Source organism: Lissotriton vulgaris, chromosome 1_1 (assembly GCF_964263255.1).
Source record: "Lissotriton vulgaris chromosome 1_1, aLisVul1.2, whole genome shotgun sequence".
Lineage (NCBI taxonomy): Eukaryota > Metazoa > Chordata > Amphibia > Caudata > Salamandridae > Lissotriton > Lissotriton vulgaris.
In genome coordinates this window covers 821,967,899-821,987,646 of record NC_141685.1, presented here as the reverse complement: position 1 = coordinate 821,987,646, position 19,748 = coordinate 821,967,899, and positions in this window count along the sequence as shown.

Below are 19,748 nucleotides of genomic sequence, written 5' to 3'. Positions count from 1 at the left end.
TGAAGTCACGAACTGCCAAGGCAGCGGCCTCTGCCAAACTGATGCTTTCAGGTGGACTGACACGTATCCATTAACATGGAGAAAGGAGAACTGCTGCTGCAGACGCCAGAAAACTGTCAGCCAACTTTTGTAACGGGACTGCTTGACACGCCTCTGACCGACGTGGAAATATGCCAGGAACCCCTCCACAACGCGGAAGGAAGCAGCCACACACGGGGAATCCAGGGAAGGGCTTTATTAGACGGCAGTTTAGGGCATAATGCATTTCGGCTGTGACGCCTTCATCGGATGCCTGCTGCTCACCAAAGTCACGAACTCGCCTCCGCTCTCAGTGTTCCTGCAGTGCTCTCTTGATAAAGAGCAGGCACCTCCCCCAACCATGTGATCTTCCACCTGAGGCAACACGGTAGGTACTGCAACTCCCAGAATGCATCATCTCTGGGCTGGTGGTAAGTGGGGAAATGTTCAAACCAAGTGGTGGTGTCCTGCAGGGCAAGGCGCGTGATGTCAGGCAAAATGAAGTCTTGAAGCCTCCCTGGGTCCCCGCTTCTCGTTACCCCTTCCAGCAACAAGTCCTGCCAGCCGAGAGTTGATTACAGTGAAACACACTCCGTCGTGAAGTCACGAACTGCCAAGGCAGCGGCCTCTGCCAAACTGATGCTTTCAGGTGGACTGACACGTATCCATTAACATGGAGAAAGGAGAACTGCTGCTGCAGACGCCAGAAAACTGTCAGCCAACTTTTGTAACGGGACTGCTTGACACGCCTCTGACCGACGTGGAAATATGCCAGGAACCCCTCCACAACGCGGAAGGAAGCAGCCACACACGGGGAATCCAGGGAAGGGCTTTATTAGACGGCAGTTTAGGGCATAATGCATTTCGGCTGTGACGCCTTCATCGGATGCCTGCTGCTCACCAAAGTCACGAACTCGCCTCCGCTCTCAGTGTTCCTGCAGTGCTCTCTTGATAAAGAGCAGGCACCTCCCCCAACCATGTGATCTTCCACCTGAGGCAACACGGTAGGTACTGCAACTCCCAGAATGCATCATCTCTGGGCTGGTGGTAAGTGGGGAAATGTTCAAACCAAGTGGTGGTGTCCTGCAGGGCAAGGCGCGTGATGTCAGGCAAAATGAAGTCTTGAAGCCTCCCTGGGTCCCCGCTTCTCGTTACCCCTTCCAGCAACAAGTCCTGCCAGCCGAGAGTTGATTACAGTGAAACACACTCCGTCGTGAAGTCACGAACTGCCAAGGCAGCGGCCTCTGCCAAACTGATGCTTTCAGGTGGACTGACACGTATCCATTAACATGGAGAAAGGAGAACTGCTGCTGCAGACGCCAGAAAACTGTCAGCCAACTTTTGTAACGGGACTGCTTGACACGCCTCTGACCGACGTGGAAATATGCCAGGAACCCCTCCACAACGCGGAAGGAAGCAGCCACACACGGGGAATCCAGGGAAGGGCTTTATTAGACGGCAGTTTAGGGCATAATGCATTTCGGCTGTGACGCCTTCATCGGATGCCTGCTGCTCACCAAAGTCACGAACTCGCCTCCGCTCTCAGTGTTCCTGCAGTGCTCTCTTGATAAAGAGCAGGCACCTCCCCCAACCATGTGATCTTCCACCTGAGGCAACACGGTAGGTACTGCAACTCCCAGAATGCATCATCTCTGGGCTGGTGGTAAGTGGGGAAATGTTCAAACCAAGTGGTGGTGTCCTGCAGGGCAAGGCGCGTGATGTCAGGCAAAATGAAGTCTTGAAGCCTCCCTGGGTCCCCGCTTCTCGTTACCCCTTCCAGCAACAAGTCCTGCACATATATATATATATATATATATATATATATATATATGTACATTTTCTATTTCACATCTGTGAATTTTATCTTCTAGATATTATTCTGATCACCAATTTGTTAAACCACAAATACTGTCTAAAAGAATGTTTGGGCAATATTTATATTAATGAGATGAATCTGTTAAACATGCCAGTTTACCTAAATGTTGGAGTCAGAAAGCTCACATCTATACTTAAGGCGCTAATGAGCAGTATAGTTAACTTCTATATCTAACTTTCTATAGTGTTTCAAAATATGTTTGACATATTGTATTGATGAGATGTAGAAAATGGTGTGTAACAGTAAAACAATGCTTATAATTACAGTGTGACTTGTTTTGTTTGTAAGTGAATTAGTCACTTATTATATATCCTTGAAATACGTCTAGTGGACCATGATTTTCACAGAACCTCTGTACAGAAATATGTACATTTTTAAAAAACTGTTGTGTATATTGCATTTTATTTACACCCCTTCATGAATACTTTATAATGTCACCTTGTTCACATAAATGTATGGTAATAAATTTATTGAGAAGCTTCACCTTTTTCTAAAATGCTTCAGAACAGGCCTCTGACTTAATATACAATGTACCAATTAATCAAAAGGGGGGGATTAGGGATTTGAATGTCTGTTTCATTCCCCAGGGTTTTGATAAATTACCTTAATATACAATGTGACTGAAACATATTTCTGCAACTCTTACATGCACACATGTTCAGTTGATTCTGCGCCATAGAGTACTTACTTTCTTATCTTAAATACTACATTGGCTTATAGAGTAATTTGAACAGCAGTAAATTGGATTATTTCATCAGTGATATCATCAAAAATGTTGTTTGGCTAGTCATCAGGATGTCAACAATGATGTGGTTGAATATGTCATGAGTAATGTAATATGTGAGGCCATAAGCAGTGCATGACGGGGGCACATAATATAGTAACCTCACTACACAATACCTGGCTAATTTCAGTGGTTTTTGTTTTGTTTCTTAAACGTTATATTGTGCAAGGTTGTATCACCTACTTATTACTGTGTATTTCTGAATTTGTTTGAGTAAATGAAGGTGTTTTTCCCGATTCTTACTATAATTTCACTTTTCCCTTTGTTTTTTCAGTATCTCTAGGGGATTTGTTAAAGTAAATAAAGGGGTACTTGCATATCTAACTATAACATCACCTTAACCTTTTGTTTTTTCAGTGAACATCATACATGTTTTGATCATATCATATCATCTAATTCCCCACCTTTTGCAGCCTTTGGCTATGTGCGCCAAGAGGACTGGCCATAGGGCCTCCTGTGCGTCAGGCCCTCTGCCCAACCCCCTTGTGGGTGGCCAACCCACGACTTTGCATTGCCTTCTAGTGCAACTTCACTCTGCCTACACACAACATGCGGTTGTCTGTAGTAGAGATTGGAAGATTTGAGGCTTTTTTTTGTTGGTTTGCACGTTTTTTGGTTTTAGTTTTAGTTTTATTATTTTGCTTTTTTATAGTTTAGAACTATTGGTCTTTTTAAAAAAATTGATATCTTTTCAAAATTTGTTAAACAGATTTTATTCTTTCTTTTTTTTGCATATCTCTTTGTGTCTTGAGCGTGATGGTCTTCCATGGCCTTTGAATATTTGAATTTCCTCCCAAGCAAGTACTTGTGAGCATGCCGCATATTCTAAACCACTTCATCTTCTCATCATTTTCTTCCTGTTCTTCATGCAGCACTGCCTGAGAAGCAGTCAGTGCTCCTTTTGCTGCTCACCTCTTCTGCACCTGTGCACGTGTTATGATATTGGGGTGCCTAGCCCCTAGGTGCTTTCACAGCACCTAGGACAGAGGTTCTCCTCTCTGCAGCATCTGTTTGCACAATGTGAGTGTAAGCGCCTGAGCACTTATTTGTTTTTTGCCAGGTGGTAGTGAAAAAACTGCCACACCAGTGATTCCTTCGCAAGCTGTAGTTGTTGTGGCGACATTGAAGTCGATGGAACAACTGTAATATCATTATTTTTAGATGCTGCACCTCTCAGAGCACTGGTGGCTGATGCACTTGAATGTCCTGAGGTCCTCATTGTCTGAAGTCATGATGACGTCTAATTGCATTAACAGCAAGCTGCCTCTCTTGAGCACCAATCCTGTAATGGTGGTCAGGAAAATCATTTCAGGGTCTTTCTAAAGGGTGTGGCTTATTTTTGAGTAGGATCTCCTGAGTGGCAAATCAAATGGCTGTTTACATTTTTTTTTCCTCGCATAAGGGGTCGTAGTACTCCAGTGGCACCCACAGAACCAATGAGAGGTTGCAATCGGAATCACATGTGAGATTAAGTTCCTGCTCCAAGTCCGTCAGGATGCGAGGGGGCACCCAGCGACTAGGAAGTTTATACGAAAGATGAGTTTAGTAGGAAGAGTCCTTTTGTTTTCAAATATAACCCTAAGGGGTTTGTAACATCATCAAATAATGGTGATATCTGAAGTTGTTTAAATACATCTTCTAATTTTCTCAAAGGCTGTGGACAGCTGGGGTTTGGCATAGTTACATATGGTAACAAAATCTTACTATATGTTAAAAATACCTTAGAAATTAATAATAAAAAACAACAAAGGTTGATGGGATGTTATATTTAGGTATGGTAATAATATCTTACTTTACATTGATTTTTTTTAAATGTAATGAAAAAACAAAGATTAAAGTGACACTATAGTTAGGTTAAAATGTCAGTTTAAATGTAACACTTAAATTAGAAAAACACTGAAATATATCAATTAAAGTTAACTGAAGTAGCTCTAACTCACGCCCTTGCAACTGAGAATGTTCTCTGCAAATTCTTTGGTATGCCCACCTCATCAAAGGTGGGAAACTTTTTAACCCCTTCCGTGCATTGGCCGACGCAAGCTCTCCCTTCCTGGTGCTGCGCACGACCGTTGGCCGACACAGCCCCGCCCACCCTTTAAAACGCCTGCACCGCTGCGGAATGTTCGCTGCAGTAAACAAGTTAAAGTTACTCTAAGTATAGTATTTTGTACTAGAAAGGTACTCTTCCAGTACAAAACCTATGCTACACAAAATGAAGGCTCCATTACACTATGGTACAAATGTGTGTGCATGATGCTAGGCAGCCTGGTTTTGCACCACGGACAGAGCAGGGGAATGCCATATCTTAGTAGAGTTTTTCATTTCTAAAGTATTCAAAAGAGACACGTTTAACTATATTTCACTGTTTTCACAATATAATTTACAATCACTGTTTTCAGTATATGCACATGAAATCAGTATTTCCTCTTCTGTAGTAGATATTGTTATCAATTGTTGTTCTGTATACTGAAAAATAAACAATAAATTGTAAATAGGCATACACAATATACTATTTACATATTCAAGATATGTTTTAGTACAATAAACATGGAAAAGTTGTAAAATCAAAGAGTGTTATATTTTAAAAAGATGTGCATATCCAAACAGAAAACATGGGGAAAAAATCATTTACATGTAGTGTTATTGATACCTGTTCCTGCTGCTGACAGAATGATATGTATTAAATGTGATGAATGATGTTAGTTCTGTATTCATATTATTCAAAACGTTAACAGAAGACTCATATTTGTTGGCAAGGTGGTACAGTTAATATTGGCACACTTTTTGAGCACCCTCTGCTCACTTTGTGCTTGTTTGTCAGGGTACTCTGTTGCTCACTCTAATGATTTGGCCATACTCTATTCATTTGGCTTGCATATTGTTTCTTTACGAAATGTAGCTGCTTTGAGCACACTGTTTTACTGATAATTGGTACTATTTTTGCCAGTGACATACTACTGTAATACTAACTATGTTTACTAAATACATCTAATTCTTTGAAAAGACCAGGTGGGAGCCTTTAGAAGAATTCTTTGTGGCAGAGTTTCTGAGTCATCTTTGCTCTCCATTAATATTGCATATCAACCATTCTTGGTAGAACAGGAGCGTTGACACCTTTACTCAACTAGTACTTAGCAAAAGGAGAAGAAATACTAAACCCCTAAGTATATTGACCTAAACTATTAGAGAACAGTAAATCACTGATGTGTCAAAAAGTTATTTGTTTGCTTGTGGAGGAATCTGTTGAATACTAGCTGACTATTTACAGGAGTCAGCTGAAGAAGCTCACCAATGACTGACATGTTTTCTTCCAAGCAGTATGTCAAAGTTTGTTCGAAGAACTTTCTGCATTCTCATGTGAACAAGATTAGTGTCAAAATTGAAACCATGCTCAACCTCATCAATGAGGACCTAGAATTTCTTAAGAACCCTGTGAACCGCATGGCAAGCATCACCAGATAACTTGAGGTAATTCAGTTTGTTGTCATGTTTCAATGGTAAAATTAGAAGCTGATGCAGTTATACCTTTTATGTTGTGTGTTGCCAGATTAGTGGGTGGTGTTACAGCACAAGAAAGTTTGCAATCTGTCTTTTTTGCACGTATGCCATAAGCACTTGTATAAGGAAACTTTTCCCAGTGCCTCCCTATAGAGAAGTGCAGGCTTGAATGTGTTGTAAGTACATTCAGATTTCTCATGCAGAATTCAATGGCCAACTGATGCTGTAATTACCTTGAAAATCTTTAACCGCTATTCATTAAGTTGAGCTACAAGACAGTTTCAATCAATGAACTGAATTCCTACCTAGTTCATAGTGTTTTCAACTTCATTCATAGCTATCGCTGCAGCATTTTCTACAATAAGCTGACTGAGTGATCCTGACTACCTGTCTTTGATTTCTGGCTCTCTTAAGAACTGTATTTCGCAACCTCAGCTGCTATTGTTTCCTCTTCTTCAATTTGATCATTTAACATATTTAGGTAGGACTGGACACTGAATTCAATCTTTAAATGCAATGAAAAAGCATCTTCATAGCAGTTATAGTGACTTAAATGTTTTTCCTCACTATGGCAAGGTATAAAGAATTGCATGAGTTTATGTAAAATAACTTTTTCAGCGTAGCTTACGATGATTAATGTGGCTCGTTTTGTTGTACCTCACTGAACAACTGCAAAGCGGCCTGCATCTATATTTTCGTCAGCACTGTTTCTGGAAATATAGAACTGAACAATTTCATACAGGTATAAGTTCTCTGAAGGAACCTTTCTATTGGGATAGTAAGTGTCCATCATGTTAGTTTTCAGATATGGCAGTAAATCTAGTCTGAATGAGAGAGATCTTGTATCTTAGCAAAGGAATCTAACACTTTTTGTGGAGTTGACACAAAAACTAAACAGACCAAAAGGATATTCTTACTCTTCCTCTCTATGCTATAAAAACTCAGCCAGTCATGTATTTTGTATGAGCCTATATCCCTGTGTAAAATAATCTTGAGACTGAAGCTATACAACTTCTCTTCCGAGAACTCTTGGCATACGTCTTTCATTTCTGTCTTTTCAGACTTTTTTGTATAGGAAGTTATGTTTTGTGTAACAGCAATATAATGTTTTTGAGATAAACTTAACTTCCATATTTGCATTCTACAGAGACAAGATGGCAGGGTGTAGTCATTAATACGTTTTAATGCATAACGTCTCTTAATGTTGTATGTGTTTTTAGTGAGTTGCCAGTGACAGTAAGTCTGACTGCAGACATGAAACTTTTTATTCTGCCCTTAAAAGTAAAAGGCCTAGGCTAACAAATTGGCACGTTGTGTAATGTTTCCCTTTTGCTCTGTATCTGTGACAACAGTCTTTTTACACATGTGTTTGACTGAAATAGCAGCACTTGCTGTGTAAGGGCTTTATTCTGAGGCACATTTGGAATTGCACAAGTAACACACTGCTCAATAAATACTAAAACTGATTCTTCACTCTCATCTCTGAATTTTGGAGCACCTTTTACCCACAGTAACTTGTGAATATTTGGGCCACTTCTTGCTTGGTGGTCTTTCCTCACCAAGTGGGGCATTTGTTTGTTGCAGATGAAACGAAATACTGTTTGGAACCTATGATTGAAGTATCTTCTGACATTTACTGGCTCTATGGTACACAATGTCCTATGTGTCTTAAAATTGATACCAACAATATTTGAGTTAAGTTGCCTTAGAAACCAACTCAAGGAGAGGATCCCAAGCATACTCTGCACAACTGAGAGTGACAACACAGGTAAATTATGCAACATATACTTTAGCTCAGCATGCCAATGGGACCAGTACTCATTTATACAACATTGGCAAGCCAAGAGATTCATACGTGCAAGATTTGGGGTTATTGGTTGAGAGGGATGGAAGCCCCGCTCAGGCAACAGCCACAGCCCTTGTCAGGGTGAATCACAAAAGTCACAAAATTAACCTTAGGTTAAACCTATGGTAGCTTGGCATAAAAGCAGTCAGCCTTAACGTAGAGGCAATGTGTAACACATTTATGCAGCACTCAACAAGTAACAAAGTGAATAGATAAAGCAAGAAAAATCCCAAATAAATTTAGAACATTAGAGTAGATTACAAAATATAAAATGATACCAGAATGACAAAAATCCAATTAGTTGAACAGGAGATATTGAATTTGAAGGTTTTTAGTGAATATAGCACCAAGAAGCACAAAGCACCACTCGCTGTCATCTGGTCACACAGAGCCATGAGAAAGTCACAAGTTCAGGTAGATCATGATGGAGCATAGGCTGGATACAGAAAGTTGATTAGTCTTGCCAGAGCATCACCTTTTCAAGTGCTACACGTAGAGTTCTATTCACATTGGAGGAGGCCGCGAGAAAGTGGCTTTTGGTGCATAGATCAAGTTGAGCATCACGGACGGTTGTTGCTGTGGCGTGAAGAGACGGTCATTGCTGGAGCTTCACAGTGGTTGATTGTTGCAGATGGTCACTGTCGACGTGAAGTGCACGTCACATGGTCAGTCATCGTGGCCAGTCGCTGACGGCGTGAAGAACAGGTCTCACTGGAGGTTCTGAGATGGCGATCGTCACAAGCGGGAGTGTTTAAGTTTGAACGGGCCCATTCACTGTCGCGAGGAGCCGCAACTTCAGGATTTTCACCTTCTTCTTCAGGAGGAGCTCTCAATGATGCAAGCCAAGGGTCCAAGACCTGAGAGGTACATCTTGGGAAACAGGACACACTGAAGCAGAGGCCATCAGCAGGTCTGAGGCTGGTCAAGACAGGCCCCGTTGCTGCAGATCAGCTGCATTAGAGCCAGGTCGGCCTCTGGAAGCTTGTGGTGTACCAGTAGCTCCCCAAGAGGTCAACTAACTGACCCTTAAACTCACCCTGGGTAGCCTGGGATAAAGGAAGGTGGGTCCAATCTTCATTCTTCAGACACTTCATTCTTCAGATAGGAAGGTACTCCTTCAAGCAGCAGGGCAATCCTTCTGACAGCAAGGTAGTCTTTCTCCTGAATCTTCTACAGATCCAAGAGTGTTCAGATGAGTGGTTCTGAGGTCCTATTTTATGCCTGATGCCAGACTTTGTGTGGGAAATTCCATGACCTAACCCCAAAACTGGTTCTGGTAAGCTCTTCGTCCCCTGGTAATGGCTCCAAACGGTCTAGTGTCACAAAAGGTAGGGCAGGCCTGGTGTCAGATCCCTTTGTTTGTTCTTTGGACAACATATTTTGAAATGTAATCAGGGTAGGGTACAGCTCCTCCTCAGCCATCCAGCCAGGAAAACCTTCTCCCTGCTGCACCCAGGTCCCATTGTTCATTGTCTAAACCCAATATATATCCTTAATGGGGGAACCATTAACTGGACCAGTCAGCTGGAAAAAAGGCCCCAGATAGTTTGGCCAGGAAAATGGAATTTTCAAAATTATAATCAAAAATCCGACTTTACAATTAAAGAGGATTTGAAATTACAATTTAATCCTTTCTCTATCTACTTCCAATATGAAGTTAGCACTTTTGAAATATGGTAGCCCAATGTTAGAGAGATTGGCCGTACAACAGTGAAAACAACTTGGAGTTTTTCACAGGTAAGACATATAAAACTTAACTCACAGTGGTGAGGTGGAACAGCACTCAGGTACAGTTATGCACATATAAAACTTAAACTCACATATCCAATTTTTTTAAACCATGTACCTTGCCGACTCAGCCCTTAGGGCCTAAATTAGGGGTGAATTATAAACATAAACCTGAGACATGTTTTAAAAGGCTACTGTAATGGGTGACTCAATGAATGCTGGAGTCCACCAGTAGCATTTAATTTATAGCCCTTGGGTACATGTAGTACTATTTACTGGGTACACTCAAGTAAATTACATGTGCCAGTTTTACCATGTTTGAAGGAGAGAGCACAAGCACTTTGTCACTGGTTAGGAAGGGTAAAGTCTACACAGTCTTAATGCCAACAAAACCGATTTCAGCAAAAATCAGGGAGTGAAGGCAAAAAGTTTGGAAGAATACCATGCCGAGGATGTTACGTCTGACAAGTGTAATGCCACATAGCTTAACACAGGAAGAACTACCTACCCTAATGGGAGATTTTATTGCTAAGATGGAAAAACCTGGAAAGGCCATCAGCATTGGCATGGTCAGTCCCAGGTTGATGTTCTACCATAAAGTCCATTCCCTGTGGGACGATGGACCACCTCAACAGTTCAGGATTCTCACCCCTCTTCTGCATTAACCATTTGAGGGGTCTGTGATCTTTTCACTCTGATGGAAAACAAAGAGCCTATGAGAAGAAATATCTGTATGTTTTGAGGTTTGCCATTAAACAGGGGGTGCATCACAGCGTGCTGTGTCATTCTTTTGCCCTGTGAAATCTGGCGTATGCATTTTTACTAAGTATCCTCAGTCCATAATTTGTTTGAGACAGAAGTCCATGTCCTACATATCCATATAAATCATGGATGATATTTTCTGTTACAGGTATTTGCTTAGGAAAGAATCTTGCATTTATGTGTTAACAAAAGTAACAGTGATTATTGATTGCCTTATTTTCTTCCTAGGTCTCTTTCCCTTCTGTTCCAATCCTTCTCTTCCCTCGCTTAAGCATCTCAATATTCTGTGCTGTAACAGCTAACGGAATTGAGGTAGTCGAGAGGTGGACCCATTTGTGCAGCAAACTGATCCTGAGGTATCATCTGACTGACACCATCTCAGCCAAGATCAATTGACCAACCTCTGGAAGGTGGCAGAGGCATTATTTACCCCATCGGGCATCAACTGAAACTGGAAGTGGCCTTCTTGGGTGGAGAATACAGACCTCTCCTTAGCCCCGTTGGTTAAAGTAAATCAAATGTACTCAGGACCTTGACAGCTCCTACCAGTTGATGAGCTTGTCAGCTTGGGGATGGGGTGAATGTCAGTCCTAGTGACTGAGTAGCACCCCCAGTAGTCCACATGAAACTGTATTTCTGGGGTGGCGCCCTGTGGAGGGTCTTCATTACCACACCCACTCGACTATACCAAGGGCTGTTGGAGTGCATAATCACCCCTACCTCTGGCATCTTTGACACCTCTTCCCTGATGCTGGCCCTCACTTAATCAGACATCCTGTACATTTTATTTTTGACAGATATGCAAATCACATCAAATCAAAATAGACTTTATTCGGTTTTTCACAGTTAAAAACCATACAAGTATGCTAAAGCACAATCCCATAATACAAATGTAGTCATCAATACATCATAAATAAAACAGGGAACATATAATCATTAGCAGCCATAATACAAATGCAGCACCAGGGAGGTAGCTCGCGCGACGTCCAACGGCCGACGGCAGCAGCGTTAGGGTTAAAAAAACAACAATAAAAGGGACACAATCTTCCCTCAATAATTGAAGAAACAGGAGAGCTGGCCGAGCCTGTATAAAATTCATCTTTTTTAAAACAGGAATTAAAAAGTATTTCTGGGGGACATCATAAAACTTACATAATAACATGAAGTGTAAAATATCCTGTGGGTACATCCCGTCGCAACCACAGGGTGCTAAGTGTTGGCATTTCCTGTTGCTCCTTGGTACAGCAAGCAGGAAATGAAATAGATCCAAGCGAAATCTTGTCAACAGGTAGCGATCTTAATTCGTAAGAGACCCCAATAAATATGGCTCAGCCCCTAGTGTGGTTTTCAACATAATAAATGTATGGACACTAGGCTTAGACAATTCAATCTCCTCCCTTTCCTGTGATTTCAGAGTAAAGAAAGGTTCCTTGATTCATCCTATATCTTTTTTACAAATTATATCAGGGCTGCTGAAGAGGTTTGGGCGATTCAGTTTTCCCAACATCCGTTTAATATACTGAAACCACGGGATTCTCAGCATGTTATCAAGTTTCATGCAATCTTTTAAAATGTGTTGCGTCACCAGCCAATGCTTATTTATCCATATATTTAGCCAAAAAATAATGGGACGCAGGGCCAAAATGTCACACAAAAAGGGCATGCCTAGTTCTTCATGCACTATCAAATTAGCTGTACCTCCAGGCACTCCTAACACACGCTTTAAAATTTATTTTCCGTCACCTGCAGTCAGTCCAGGTTACTATAGCCCCAAATTTCACTTCCATAAGCAGCTGTTGCAACACTTCTAGTTTGATATATTTTCATTAATCCCGCAATTGGTCTATTACCTAATTTGGAGACAAAATCAAATGTAGCACCATTCAATCTCGTCAAGTCTCCCTCTTTTCTCTGTTTTAAAGATCCCCAAGTAAGTTTATCATCTAAAACCACACCCAGGTAAGAAAAAACATCAGTGCGTGGGATCATAGCTGTGCCTGCTCTAAACTGAGAGCAGGATTTTTTTCCGTGCCCCCAGCTGCATGACAAATGGTTTCAAGTTATTAATTCTCAAATCCCGATCCACCATAAAAGTGGAGAAAAGTTCCAGAAGTGACTGCAGTCCCCTAGCAGTTCTTGGGATAAGAACTGCATCGTCAGCATATAAAAGATTTGGAAGTGGACGCCTCCCTATGTATGGACAGTCAACAGCTTCAGCTGATGAAACCTTGTTGAGATCATTGATAGAGAGGTTAAACAGAAAGGGTGCTAAAATACATCCTTGTCGCACCCCCCTTCTGAAAGCAAAAGGCCTAGAAACCTCAGTGTTCTCTGAGTACCGCACCTGAGCAGTGGTTTCATGATTTAAATCCTGTAGAAAATTCACAATGCTACAGTCAGCTCCCATGGCCCTCATGGACTGCCACAGCTTCTCCCGATTTACACAATCAAATGCCGAGGACAAATCCATGAAGGCCAGATAGATTGTTCCCGACCGTGCAATTGTATATTTGCTTACGACCATTGTCAGGTTAAGGCACTGGGCTACCGTGGACCTTCCCGGGCGGAACCCATATTGGATGTCTGTTAGAATATCATGGTCCTCCGCCCAGGTAGGCAGTCTCTTCAAGAGCACCCGCCCCACCACCTTAACCACTGAACCAAGTAACAAGATAGGGTGGTAGCAATGGGGACTATCCTGACTTCCCTTCTTGAATATGGGAACTATGGTAGAAGTGGCCCAGGACCCAGGACATCCCACCATGGCCGCAGCATTAAGTACAGAAGTTAAGATTGGTGCCCAAAAAGCAGAGTCTGACTTAAATAAATCAGGGGGTATTCCGTCAGGCCCTGGTGCCTTTTTACAAGTTAGGCCAGCAATACCCCTTTCATCCTCTCTCTGTGTAAAAACTATAATAGAGTCACCAATAAAATTGTTTTGGCAGGTAACGGAATTTGAGTCTTCAAATATCGCTGTGAAGTAAGAGACCCATTCCTCCTCAGTGATGTGTGATCCCAAAGCGCTTACCTCCCCATTATCTACTATTGGTTTATTAATTATGCCCCAGAACCTAGCGCTGTCTCTAATTGTAGAGGCCTCGATCAACTCCGACCAGCCCATCTTTTTCAGACTTGATTTCCTATTTGCCAGTGTTTTATTATAGGCAGATTGCATATCCTTTATCAGGATACGATTCCTAGGGATTCCCTTAAGGGCCTTATGTAAGTTACTAGAGGCCTGTGTACATGCAGCATCAAACCATCCTGGTTTAAAGCTAACCTTTTTACTTCGTGGGGCAATTAATAAATCCCCTATTATACGAGAAATGTTACCAAAAGCACTCATAATAGTATCCAGGGTAGCCCCAGCAGAATTACAAGACAATATGTCCTGTTCACAGAGCTCCTTAATAGTTTCATAAAAACCCTCCAGAGATATCTGTGACCATTTTAGTCGCCTGTTTCCACTTGTGGGTCTAACAACACCACTTAGTGCACAACGTTTTTGGCAAATAGGACAGAGCTAGGGCATGATATGCTAAGGGGGTTATGATCACTATGAACATTCTCCGTCACTCCAAAGCTATCAAGAAAATAATGTAGGGAGGATGAAAATATAATGTAATCAATAAACGTTCCCCGCCCTTTCCCCTTCAATGTTGGCACTTCCATAAGGCAACTCTCATCTACTAGGGACCAGGCAGATAACAAATTAAATTCCTGCATGATAGCATTCAAACTGTCCCCTCGTGTGCTATGTTCAAAGTGGATCCCTTCCACCCGTGAGCATCCCAAGTCTCTCAAGCAAGATATCCTAGGGTCTCCTCAAGGATGAATATTAAAATCTCCCATAATTAAAATGTTGCTCTCAACTTTGCTACCCAGCAATTGTAATAGTGATCCCAACTGTTGGATGTTGCCACACCCTTGTTCATTAGTAAATGAATTATAGAAATTAACTAGACCCAACACATGGGCCTTTCTTCTCAGGACCAGCATCTGTGAAACTTCAGTAGTGGATACAACCTTCTAGGGCCAGCAAAATGTACGTAACCAATCCTCCCTTTGGTCTCCCTGTTACAGAGGGAATTGCCGGAGAAAAAAGTCCTAATAACCTTCCAATAGTAAGCTCTGATCCAAAAGCCAAGTTTCTTGTAGACCAATGATTTTAAATTGCCTTATTAAAGATAACCATGAAGGGTCTGAGAACGTACTTGCCAAACCAGCAATGTTCCAGGATATAATGTTAGAAGTACAAAACCCAGATTCACAAAGTAACTTCCGCTTGTTTTGGCAAGTTACATATGATAAAAAAGATTTCCCTTTACCTCCCTGCTGATGCACTGAAGACCGTAGTGCATGCCCTTATTACCACTCACCTAGACTACTCCAATAGTCTATATACGGATTCCCCGGCATATCTTCTTCAACGGTTGCAGACCTTTCAAAATGCTGCAGCCAGGTTGATCTGTAAAATCCCCTACCGCCACTCGATTTCCTCCCATTTAAAGAACTTGCCTTCAGGGCTCTGAATGGCAGGGGTCCAGGGTACCTCCGACGTACACTGAGATTAGTCCACTCAGCTCGCGATCTTAGATCTAACGACCTCCGCCTTATACTCCCCCTTCGATTTCATCGGGTCAGAAAAGAAGGTAGAGCCTTCGCAGTGGTCACGTCTTTACTGTGGAACTCCCTCCCACTCAATCTCTGCTTGCTAAAATCCGAATCCCTGTTCAGAGGCAAATTGAAGACATGGCTATTCTCTGGCCACTAGTGTTGAGGTTCTTGCTGCTGCGGTCCACAGCGCCGGGACACCCCTGTTGGGGGTAGCTGTGCGCTCAATCAATGTTACTATAAATAAATAAAAAATAAATACGTTTGTTGCCTCTGAAGTACTGTCAATGTGCTACCCTCGTCTACAGGGCAGCTTGGGCTGATAATATCATTCTTAGGTTCTAGATCCCCCCCAGGGCCTGGATAACTCTCCGGCAGTCAGTCACAAAGCTCCAAATCTGAGAGTGGTGAAAACCTATTCATTAGATCAATGGGCGGGGTTCTCGCCACAAACTATCCTGGCTGCAGTGCAGTATACTGGGGCTGTAGGGATATGAGCAGGCTGTAATACAGGGGATGGATAGCTATGACAAAAAGGCTGACGTTCACACTGACCAGGGGAATAAAAATATTCTAATGATAGAGCCGAAATTTCTGAGATAGGGTCCCTGCCTCGGCCAATATCATTTGATGCAAGAAGCCTCTCAGCTATATGGGACCTCTTAAAATTCACAATTACACAATCCCCTCCACCCAACTTCTTACTGCTGCCAATCCAGTCCACTCTTCGCACCATATTGATATACTTTCCTATACTTGAGTCCATAATGGTGTTATGACTCATAAGTGAAGCACTTTGTTCTTGAGTTGAGTAAAATCCTCTGTTGTCCCCTGTGGCAATTGAGGCACATTGGCCAAAATTGTCACATAAGGTGTAGATTCTGGTGGCAGGTCAATCCTAGGGAGACACTTCCTCTGGACCTTACTTGGAGCCTTACTAGTCTCCTGGACTATAGGATTAGGGCTCTTGCTGATGTTCTGGGCCCGATTTCCCTTTAGTGTATTGGGTAACAGATGATCAATCCTACTTCCAGAATCTATATTATTGAATCCAACTGAGACCCTAGTAGGCTCTCTCTTCTCTAAATTAATCAATCCATCTGGTGCTGCTGAAACTGCTGCTGGGACTAGGACTAGAGGTACTAAGGATGCTGGAGGGACCCCTGGTGGTAAAGTTAGGGGTACTGTCAGAGCTAAAGGATATATAGGAGCATTCCTTTGTGTCTATGTCATCAGTGCACCAGGTGTTAAGCCTTTGGGTACATGAGAAGAAAGAGGCAAACTGCCCCAGCAAGTGGTGACAGTCCCGCTTTTACTCTGTGGTCAGAGTAGGGGAGAGAACAATGCCTTCCGCTGATCCAGCTTGCTCCTTGGAAGACTGGAGGTCAGGGAAGAGGTTCACTCTCTTCCTCTACACCATCATCTGTCACCAGGAGGATGGTTACCTTGGTCCTCTTAAAGTGGGACTTGAGGCGGTTGACATTCAGGATCCTTTTGGGGTCCCTGGACGTCTTGAGGTTTGTGAGGTGGGTGGCCTCTGCCTTGCACTCTTTCACCTCATAGGACCTGGGTCACTAGTCCTGCAAGTCCTGGGGGTCCAATTTCCCCATCACTCGCACCTTCAGACCTGAATGAAATTGATCCTGATCATGCCATAGTTTCATGACTCCCTTTCAGGCTTCCAGATTCCCAGTGGTTTTCTTCCAGAAGCGTTTCATCTGAGTCCTGAGAGCCAACATGTGCCTAACTACATCCTTGAGTGGGGTTCTTGGGAGCTTGCTTCCCCCCGGTTTCCTATTAACCTGGCAGGTGGGACAGGAGCTGCGGAACGCATCTGAGGTCATTTTTATCTGTGGCCAATAGAAGTGGGTGACCAGCCTTGCAAAGGTGCTCGCTGCCCCAGATATCCTGCCAGGGGTACACCATGAGCCAAACCCAGTATGAAAGCCCTGTAGCACTGGGGGACAACCAACACATAGGGCGCAACAGGTTCAGGAACCTTTGACTCACTGTAGAGGAGATCATTCTTCCAATAGATCAGGTGATCACCAGAGGTGTCGCCAGTTGATTGAGCTTCAGACTGCTACCGTAGGTCTTTCAGAGTAGGGCACACCTGCTGCGCTTTGGAGAACTTTGTTTAGGATGGCTCCCCTTTAGTTTGCCATCCCGCCAAATCGGGGACATCTCCCAAGGTAGTAATGTCTTCCCCAGTCGGTTCTGGTGTCACTGTTAGGCTCAGTCTCCTCCTGGACCTTAGGAATCTCAGGGGCAGCTTTCCATACACCCTGGCCTTTTTCTGTATGTTAGGTACCTGGGTCATATTTCCAGGCTTCGGGCACTCTTGAGTTCCCGCTCAGGCTGCCTTGAACTGTGTGGTCAGGCACACCCACTCAATTATCCCTAACATCTTTAGGTGGGACCAGAGCTCAACCTTTTTCCAGATTGTGTGCTGTAGGTCATTACCAAGCAGATAATCCACAGACATGGCTGAACTCCCCTCGTAAGGAAACTGAGGACTCCACTATTCAAAGGGAACAAGAGCCACATAGATGTGACTCTTGTGGTTCTCTGCTGATACAACCTGGTGGACCACATTAGGGACGTCCTACTCTGAAGACACCAGATGGCACCTAACAGTTGTCATACTGGCTCCTCTGTCTTTCTTAGCCTCCACCGCTGCAAATTAATGGTGACTCATGCATGTACCTTTTGGTGTGGCATGTGGGTCTTGGGTACCATCTCTCTGTCACCCAGGAACACTAGGTTAACATCTGCACCCCTCTCCCTACTAAATGGGGCTGCCTCCCCCCCTGGCACTACACTGGCAAGTTCAGATGTCAGCCCACTGGTGGGGGGCCGCTGTCTTTTTGGGCAGTTGGGATGCTCCTTAGAGTGCTCATACCTGTAGCACTTGCAGCATAAAATAAATGGATTACAGGCTACTTTGACAGACCTGAGAAGTTTTAAAAGGCTACTTTATTGGGTGGCCCAATGAGAGCAGAAACCCACTAAGAGCATATCATTTGCAGGCCCTGGGTACATGTAGTGCCATTTACTAAGGTCTTACCAGTAAAATAAATGTGCCAATTCGGTGCTGATTGAGATCCATATCAACAAGAACAAACTTAAGTCCTTTGTGCTCATTTCAGTATATAAAAAAAACTGAAAGAGATTAATTCAGTCCAGAAACAGTACAAGGATTTCCTCACCCAGTCTAAACTGATCAAATTAAGGAAAGACATACAAAAATTTAGCCACGAGAAAGTATTCCCATACGCTGCTGATGAACATTCTGAAAAATCACATAGCAACATAAAGGTCCACAAACACCAATCAAAATTCAGGGCCACACCTCAGACCTGGACATTTTATTCAGGAGAAGAGAGGCGCAGTGGCAGTAGTGATGAAGACAACCTGAATGGTAACCCTAGACCATTCTATCCTGAGGTAACAAGTAAACCACCCATAATGCCATACTGTTTTTGGTCTCACCCATACCAATAGATACCACAAGGGTTCGCATTCCACCAAGACAGGCCATCTGTTTCATACAGAGACAGAGGCCGGGGAAGAGGGAAGAGGGAAACAAAAAGCACAACAAAGACAGGCACCCAGAGTACAATGGGAAGATCAACAACCAGCTCAGATGATCACGAGGAGCAAGGGTAAGGAACCCAGTCCACCAACAAGTAGGAACACAAAATAATTGTGAACCTGAGTAAAACCAGCCTTACAGATGGCAAATAGGGGGTCCTGCGGAAAGGATTAGGATTTGTCGCCACACCAAAAAGTCACCTTTCCACCCTTCCTACTGAATTGGCATAGTTTTTCAGATGAATAAAAGTACAAGCATTTGTCAGTGACCATGACAATGTCCCAAACACAGGACTGAGGAAGAAATCCACTTTCCAGCCCATGACACAATCACTAACATTCGAGGTCCCGGCCTTTGAACAAGCAGTTCTTAGAGAAAGAGATAACATTTATTGTCAGGAAAATAAAACCTTCCATGTTCTCACCAGAAATGAGTCCCACACTTTGATGACCCTAAATAATAAAACGATTTGGTAAAAAGAAAAAACTGCCAATAAAGGAGGGGCTATAGTAGTTCTGGACCGGGAGCTATGAAAGTTAGATGAGGATCCCACCAAAAGGTTAAGCAACAATATCCACATGATGGTAGAGGAAACAAGATTAAAACAAGATTAAAACAGGGGCTAACCCAAGTAACCCTTTGGCATCTGGGTAAAGACATACAATCAACAAAATAATAATGCCTCAGGATAGATAATCACGCTCAACAGTAAGAAGAAGTGATACCTGAATTATCTCTTCAGGTATTAATAAATCACTAGAAACTTCTATATATTTCAACCATCTATAGTCAAAGGCAAAACAATATGTACACAAGTGTTCCTGATTAAAGCATGTTGTGCTGCATTATTATTTTGTTGAAGGTAGCGGAAACAAGGGCACATGATTGGACTAAGAAATATGAGGCAGAATTACTCCTTGCAGGACAACTTAGAACCCCCAGATTCTACACTTTGCCCTAAATACACAAATATCACCTCCCCATGAAGACCTATTGTCTCAGGAATTGGATCCCTACTGGAATCCCT